The sequence below is a fragment of the Vigna radiata genome, chromosome 5, assembly GCF_000741045.1.
Source record: "Vigna radiata var. radiata cultivar VC1973A chromosome 5, Vradiata_ver6, whole genome shotgun sequence".
Taxonomy (NCBI): Eukaryota; Viridiplantae; Streptophyta; class Magnoliopsida; order Fabales; family Fabaceae; genus Vigna; species Vigna radiata.
Window position 1 is genome coordinate 13,182,979 of NC_028355.1, and position 7,699 is coordinate 13,190,677.

Here is a 7,699-nt window from a genome sequence, read left to right on the forward strand (position 1 = left end):
AGGTGGTTCGAAAAGGCATCTGAAAGACGAACGGGTCGGACGATCGGGTACAGGATCAGAGGGACGGTTCGGTCTCGGGCTCTAATACCAAAACACCTACTATTATTAATCATGTGATAAAAATTAGTATTATAATATATGATAATTGGTTCATTACAAAAATAAATAAACATGTTTTGAATAAACTTATTGGTATTTAAATTTATGTTTTAAACTTACGTTTTATTTTTTATGAAAACAAAAAGCATAGACATTTTTTTATTATTTTTTAAATATCTAAGACCTTCATAAATAAGCAAGAACGAGCGTTTACACTCATAACTAGAACACTCACTTACTTCTATCACTAATTGTGGTCGACCACCTTCGATATTTCTTTTAATGTATTATTATGATAATTTTGACTTACAGCATGAGTAGGGCCTAAACCTTAAAGTGTAAACTCTTGTAAGGGAATTTATTATTAAGAGAACTTGTGTTCGTAGTAAAAAGGTTTTTTTTTTTTCTTTTTGCTTATTGTTGAAGTTAAAGAAATAAAAATTTAATTTATTTGTTTTGGAAAGGATATATAAATTAAGAAGTTATATTTAAAATTTTTAAAAATATTTGAGAGAGAAAAAAAAAATTTGAAGTGTGAATAAAGTTTAAAAAAACATGGGCTATTATGATGATAGGTGAGTGGGGTTTAGGTATAGAGTATATAGGCCGGTACTTATGGCGGTATTGTTGCAATTTCTATTCAACCAATATCTTGTTTTTCGTTAAACACCCAAATTTCAACCCTTTCAGCCACACGCGACGCTACTATCTCTCTCACTTGTCACACGCGACGCTACTATCTCTCTCACTTGTCACTACTCACTCCCACTTACCCATTCATATTTTCTAATGCACATTTTTCAAATGTCCCAAAACACAAACTTCATCATTATGCAACATCTTTCATACTTTTTTTATCATTACATATGTCATTTAATAATAGTTTCCTTTTTTTTATTAACATTTATCATCTTTAAAAATAAGATTAAACATGTTTTTCGTTCTTTAAATATTATACAATTTTAGTTTTAGTTCATATTAAAAAAATTTATTGCTTTTAGTCTTAAAAAACGAAAAACATATTTAACCTTTAAAAATAATATTAGAGATGTTATTCTCCCTTATCCTTATAAATAAAAATTAAAATTAATTCTTCTTAAAAAATCTGTCCAATTTAATTCATAAACTTTATAGATGTGTAAATTTAATCTTTTTAATTAAATTATGTTAAATTTGTTTGATGTTTAAGCTCGTCTCTTAATTAATATTAAAATGAAATATATTAATAAATAATTCAAAGGTTATCATGAAACATATTTAAAAATTTAATAAATATAACAAAAAATAGATAAAATGACTAAATTTATGTATTTTTAAAATTAGATCAAAGTTTTAAAAAAAATTAATTTTAATTTTCACAAAAAGTTTAAAAAATAAAAAATATATTTAATTCTTAAAATATGATAAGTGACCTGTATAATTATTTACTTTATTATGTTATTTTAAAGAATTCAATGAATGAAAAATTATTAACAATATTATACTATAATAATAAGTGATGGAGGAAGATATAATTAAAGAATATTAATTGTAATTTTTATACTAATTTTTTCATTTCCTATCTCTCTTTTCTTATTTTTCACTTTTTTTATGGGTCTATGAAAACTATTTTTAATCAACTTAAAAAAATGATATAAATTAATAATTATTTCAAAATAAAAATTTGATTAATTAATTTGTTGCTAACACAATAAACTCATCAATATATCATTTATCTAAAAATACATTAACATACATTTTTAGATTAATTCTTACGTAAATCTTTCCACCAAAGTCTCTTCATAATCAATATCGTTAGTCGTTTTATTAATATTTAAATACTTTATCAATATCATTTGTATATTATATATTTAGTATCTCTTTCATCTCATTGTTATATCTCTTTCTTCTTTTTGTTTGGATGTTAAAAATATTTTATAAAAGTAAACTTTATTTGTACAAAATTAATTCTTAATCTTTCATAAAATTTATTAGAAAAAAAAATTGTTGCTTTATTGATATAATATAATAATATGATCTTTGAATGAAAATTCAGTCATACATATTCCTTTTTTGGTTAACAAACTAGAAATGAAAATAAAGAAATGTCTAGATTAGAAGGAGAATATTACCCATCTTTAGTGATAAAAATAAACATGATTAGTAATATGTATGTATGAAGTTTTTTTTTCTTTTTCTGAACACCATTAAAAAGATAAGGCGATATGATCCACTTGAAGATTATTATTGTATTGCTAAGAAAAAAGAAAATCACAATTAATACTTGCGTAGAATTTATTTATTTTTTTCACGTGAAAGAATGGTCCTAAAGTCAAGGGAGAATAAATTGTTAAAATAAAAAAAAAAAGTATAAAAGATTAAAAATAATATCTTTAATTACAAATTAATCTCTCATTTAATAAATATACCACATCTTGCTAAAAAATAACTTCTAATAATTGTTAAAATTTGGTCATAAAACAGTTTAGAGAAGTCGTGTATGGAATAATTACTTCAAGCTATTCATATTTATGGAACACTTTAAAATAGATTAAAACAATTTAATACAAAATTGGATAATTTATAAACACGTAATATGAATTGAGGTAACATTTGTTTTCATGTGATTAAATTGAGAAGTTTTGTTAATGGAAGATGCATTAAATTTTAATTAAAGGAGGCATTGAGTACAATTTTCATAGTTGTGTTGATAAACATTTTCCCTTTGCTACATTTTAAAACCAACTCTATATAGATCTTAGTTTTTTGCTTTTCCTCTTGTCAATTTCATCATCATGACTTAAAGGAGTAGATTTCAAGTAATAATAGTATGAATTTAGCCTAATAATGAGTAAAATGTTAATATCAAAATTGGATATTTTTATTACAATCAATTATTCATATAGCGCTTACTATTCACGTGTTTTAAAGATTAATTTAATGAATGGTATACTTCCTTGCCGTCCAGATTAAAATAACTGTATTTTAAATTAATACATGCTAAAAATAGGAAATAATGTTAAAGTAATCTCATTCTTTTTATATAATAATTTTAAGTTTTACAAGTAATTAACTTTTTTTTTCTTAAAATACTTGCAGATTTTATAATTTATTTAAGAGTTAAATACATTTTTAGTTTTTGACTTTTGACGCTAAATTGAAATTTGTTTTTATATGAAATTTTGATTCATTTTGGTAAACTTTAAAAGTGAATAGATATAATCACTTTAACTTAATTATCTTAAATTTGTTTGACATGTAAAACCTGTTTCATCTTAACATTTAAGTTGTTTACACTGTTTCACACATTCTTGTTTCAGTGTCAGTCGAAAAACGTATTTAACACATAAAAAAAAAGTAAATGAGTTAAAAGGACTATTATACTATTTCCTAGTGACCAGTCGACTATGGAGAATCCGGAGTCAAAACAAGCAACCAATCGGCGGTGAGAAAAACACTAATCAAGAAAAGTAAATATCATTAATGGCCAATTAATATGTTTAATGGCCATATTAAATGCAAATATACGTTATTTATGAGTGATTGACAGGTCATATTGTACGAGAATATGGTATTAATAGACAATTAACATTTATGACTGAATTTGTTTGTCTGGTTTAATGATTACTCGATGTGTTTCGCTATCACAAGCCTTATAAATATACTATTGACGTTCAGGTAAAAGGACCTTGATCTATCCTAATAAAATATAGACATCTTGATAAACATATCTGACTTGAAAGGATTGTGTTCTCAGAAAGGATTAAAACGATCGAAAGAGAGCAGAGAAGAAAGGTCAACCAACCCTCAGACCAAATTCCACCGAAACATAATGGCACCCACCATGGGACCGAGCGGCATCCCACTAAAACCGCGAGGAACCAACATCGCTCCTTCGGATCAATACTAGGTTTTGCAACAAGAGCAAAAAAATTTATAATAATTTCTAAATGCATGACTTTTGTTTTGAGAACTTTGAGGAAGGTTCAGTTTAACGTTCAACCTTGTCAGGAAGGTTCAGTATAACGGTCAACCTTGTAAGGAAAGTTCAGACCAATGTTCAACCTTATCAGGTTCTAATGTCATCTCATCATAAAAATAAAATATTAAATATTTTATTTAACGCATATATTTGTAAGTAAACATATCATGGATAGGAAGGTTCAAACCAACGTTCAACCTTATCAGGTTCTAATTCCATTTCATTATAAAAATAAAAAATTGAATATTTTATTTAACTTAAATTTTTGTGAGTGAAATATCTTGCATAGGAAAAAGTTCCAAATTCGAACGGTGGGGAACGCTCCTCGTGAACTCCCTCTCTCGTCCTGAACCGAGCAGTGGGGAACGCTCCTCGTGAACTCCCACTCTCGTCCTAAACCGAGCAGTAAGAAACTTTCACTCTCGTCCAAATCTTCCATACATATTTAAACCCCTTCGCACCTGGAAAACAGTTGCTTGGGGCTTGGGGGGGCTTAATGTACTATGCCCTGGTGACCGATCGGCTAAGGAGAATCCGGAGCCAAAACAGGCAACCAACCGGTGGTCAGAAAAACACTAATCAGGAAAGGTAAATATCATTAATGGCCAATTAATATGTTTAATGGCCATATTAAATGCGAATATATGCTATTTATGAGTGACTGACAAATCATGTTGTACGAGAATATGATATTAATAGACAATTAACATGTATTATTGAATTTGATTGTCTGGTTTAATGATTAATCAATGTGTTTAACTACCACAAGCCTTATAAATATACTATTGACGTTCAGGTAAAAGGACCTTGATCTATCCTAATAAAATATAGACCTCTTGATAAACATATCTGACTTGAGCGTCGGAGTGTTTTTTGCAGGTCAACCATCCATCGGAGGATTGTTTTCTCAGAAAGGATTAAAATGATAGAAAGAGAGCAGAGAAGAAATGTCAACCAATCCTCAGACCAAATTCCACCAAAACAACTATATTTATTCATTTTTAAAATTTGAGAACTAAGACAATGACAAATTCCAATTTCACATCAAATTCAGGAATTAAAAATATATTTAACTCGTTATTTAAATAAATATATTATGATATTGGTAGATATGTGGTACATATTGTAATGAATTCGTTCTGATTTTATATTTTTTTGTTTATTCATAACTACAAGTTTTGAATTTGATTAAATATTTGTCTGTAGTAAAACATATTTAATACAAATTTTTCATATGACATTAATCGATATTCTTTTTATTGAATGTCTTTTGATATATAGATTTATGTGTGGTTTGTATCGGTTTTGTATGTTGTGTTTGAATTAATTTGAATTTTTTTTTTATATATTTCTAATGAAATTCTTCCTTTTATATCTTTGTTATGTTAGATATTTATTTCCAATTTAATTTCCAATACCTTTGTATATATTGTTTGTGTGATGACTTACTAAGATTGTAGTATGTATATGATATGTAGGGAGGTGTGCGCACCATCATACATGTATGTATATGCTTAATTAAGTTTTGACTATATTTAATTATACGTTTATTAAATTTGTGTGGTTTATTGAATAATAAAAGATTTTATATTTTTCAAGTCATTTAATTTTTGTGTGGTTTATTAAATTTGTGTTCGGCCTAAGCCAATAGTATTCGGTCTAAGCCAATAGTGCTCAACCTAAGCCCTAAGTGTTCGACTTAAGTCAATAGTGTTCGGCCTAAGCCCTAAGTGTTTGACCTAAGTCAATAGTGTTCGGCCTAAGCCAATAGTGTTCAGTCTAAGCCAATATTGTTCGTTTTAAGTCATAAGCGTTCAGTCTAAGATTCAAGTGTTCAGTTTAACTTTAGTATTCTTTTGTTCTGGTGTTCGACTCCAAAACCGTGCTCGGTTCATGCTTGAGTCTTACTTTTTAAATGATCATTCGGTCATGTTCACATATCGAGAGTGTTCTTTCGTTCGGTCTTGTTCATAGGTTATGTTGATCTTTTCCATTCGGTCGTGCTCAAGGGTGGGGTTGTTTTACTATTTTGTTTGGTTTTACTTAAATGTGTGATGGATGAGGAAATATGTTGGTATTGAAGTATGGTATGATAATTTTAACGTAATATGAAAGAGAATTCCAAGGATGAATGTCTCAGTGGTGGTTTCAATGTGGTAAAAGTATGAATATGGTAAGCTCAGTCTTGGCGTTCATCCTAACATTCTAATGGTCACCGATTCTCAAATAAAGAATGGTGAGGCATGTCGTAAGAATAGCAGGAGGCCTGGTCGCGTAGTAGCTTGGGTTTCCAGCTACGGTGTGGGATAACGGACTAAGCTCATATGGTAGCTTGGGTTTCCAGCTACAGTGAGGGATGAAGGGCTAACTTCGTGTGGCAACTATGGGTTTCCCGGTTGTGGTAATCATTGGGTTTCAAGTTTACCTCCCACAAGTGCACGAACAGCCATAGCTACATATTCATACTTGTCCTGACGGTCAGAGTAAAGTGGTCGGTCATAACATGCTTATATGATATATGTATATACTAAATGTTTGTCTAAATTGCATGTTAACATGATTAATTAAATTACACTAGCTTAACCTTCTTTCCTGTCTTGTCATGTTGTCCATTCGGTATTCTTCTTTGTGATGATCATCTTGTGGGTGTGAGTAGAGGGAGAGGAGTTTTCTCCAGAGCAATTGCTGGAAGCAGATGATTCATCTACTTAGGTATGAGACCATTCGGTCTTGTACATAGTTTGTACCAGCGTAGGATTTTGTAAAGTTTTCAATTAGTTGGTTATTTTAGGATAATTGTAAGATAATTTTCCTACAATAACTGTTCTATCTTATTATTATGTGATGTCTCATTAATGTAGTTTTATACTAAAATTTTTGGGATGTTACAAATTCAATTCCTTCGTAGGATTTGTCGTGTGACAACGTTTTAGAGGTTAAAGAGAATCATATTGTTCACACATAATTCTCCTCGTGATTAACCCAAGAGATAACATTATTGAAGACCCACGACTTTTTTAGAAACTTTTTCACCTATTTTTTGTTTCCTGAGAGATTATTTAAAATTTTTCCATTAAAAATATTGCAAAATGTTGATTTATTGATGTTGAATTGTAAAATATGGAAGAAATTATAGTTATTAAAAATTATGACATAAAGTTATAAAATTATCAAATTATATAAGACGTGAAAATAACTAAAAAGGTAATTAAAGAAAATAACAATCAAATCAACTATTTAATAGAAAAATTAAATTTGTTAACACGCGTATGCCTATTTTTCAGTTGGTACATTTTAACAATGTGTACCGGATTATAGTAGACAAAAATACCCTCATTTATCATGATTCTAAGTTTTAAGGTCAAGGATATTTAAATAATTTTCATTCTCAAAACTAAAAAAAAAAAGGAACCCCAAACCCTTACTCACCTCCCTCATTCCTCTCTACCCTTTCTCTTTCATCTCTCTTCCTCCAACATTTTCTATGTCATCCCTACTGTTGCCCCAATTGAAAAAAAATCAGAAACCCTTTGTCATCAGAGATATTTTCTCTCTCATCTCAACATTTTCTCTGTCATCACTCCACCATTTTTTCTCTCATCTCAACCCAATTGAAGATGGTGGTGGTAATTTGAATCA